Below are 1,712 nucleotides of genomic sequence, written 5' to 3' on the forward strand. Positions count from 1 at the left end.
GACAAATAGCTCTCCTAGATTCAACTCAAAGATTGTATTATGCAACAGCTGTTAATGTGTTTGATTAATAGCGGAGATCGTGACAATATACTGAAAGGTTTAAAAGTGCTAACGTGTTATGCGAAATTGAAGAAAACAGAACAATACGATCCCTATTCAAAATAAACAGTCACAGTGATCAATTGATTAGTTATTAATACTGATGTATGTATACTATGAAATCCAAAGTTACGTGGCTCCTCAGAGTGCTTGTATGCCAGTACCTTGCATCACAGGCCAAGTACCGACAGTTTCATATCAATCAAAACACGAGGCCCGACTTAGCTAGCTTTGTAGTTCCACTCATCCATACAAAAATTGAAAACTCCTTCGCCATTACTTTATGCCTCTGGAACACTCCCCTTGCAAATGGCTCTGAGCACTATGGGACTTAACTTCTGTGGTCATCAGTCCCCTAGAACTTAGAACTACTTAAACCTAACTAACCTAACGACATCACACACGTCCATGCCCGAGGCAGGATTCGAACCTGCGACCGTAGCAGTCGCGCGATTCCAGACTGTAGCGCCTAGAACAGCTCGGCCACCCCGCCCGGCACTCCCCTTGCACTCTGGATGTAATGTAATGCCCTATTGCTGTTAAGAAAAAACTAAAGCACTTTATTTTGTTTGCCCTATATAATTTATGCGAAAGAAAATAATGTTATTAAGTAGGGCTGACGCTATCAGGCAAATTGTGAACCAAGAGTTCCTTCCCTACCAGAGATCAGTTTAAGTCCACATTGCAGTAGAGACTGGTATACATGCTAATTTATTACCGTTTTGGGTGTGTCAACATTATGGATACACTTTACAACGAACAGATAGTTGTAACAATTCAAAATCTGGTTGAAACGAATAAAAATTACTTAGACGATTAATTGGGAATAGAACACATTTTCTTCAAGACTTTTTACCTCAAGCTTCGAAAATGTTATGAGAGAAGTGATAAAACCAGGAGATGTGGATGTATGAAACTATCCTTGCAAAACAAGTCCAAGATCGTTTTCCTAATATCGACATCGCTGAGAGAATGTACCTGTCGCTTATAGTCACAACTAGCGATCGAGAAAGCTCATTTTCAGAATGGAAGTTGATCTAAAACAGACTTTAAACCTCCATGTTAGAAGACAGCCCGAAAGTTTTGGTATCGCTCAATACTGAAAGTCATATTTTGGGGCAACTAAGTTCTGAAAATGTCTGTCCTTAGCAAATTCATTAGCATGAAGTATAGGTGCAAAACCAAATAATGAATAACATTATTTGAAGCCACCGCTTTTGGAAAATGTATTTGAATTAAACATAATTAAACTTTGCTTTTTGTTGTATTTCTTTCGCTATATCCCCTTCCAACAAATATGTTTGTTTGTAGGTAAAATATGCCATCATTATAATTGAAATATTGATTTTTGTATTGGCGTGAATCTCAACTTTTTCCTTTTCTTTAAGAAGTAATGTTTTTCATACCAATTTTAATAAATAAATACGTGGATGTCTTCATTTCTTTTCATTTGTTAATCTCATCAATTCATTTAATCTTAAATGAAATAGAAAAATTTCATAGAGTGCCATAAAAACCTTAAATGCCACGTAATATGCTTTTAATTCGAAAACTGAACTAAAATGATTTTTTGCAAGCTATTTTCTTTGATAATGCTCCTACCGAACGTTGGG

Source organism: Schistocerca americana, chromosome 1 (genome assembly GCF_021461395.2).
Source record: "Schistocerca americana isolate TAMUIC-IGC-003095 chromosome 1, iqSchAmer2.1, whole genome shotgun sequence".
Classification (NCBI taxonomy): domain Eukaryota; kingdom Metazoa; phylum Arthropoda; class Insecta; order Orthoptera; family Acrididae; genus Schistocerca; species Schistocerca americana.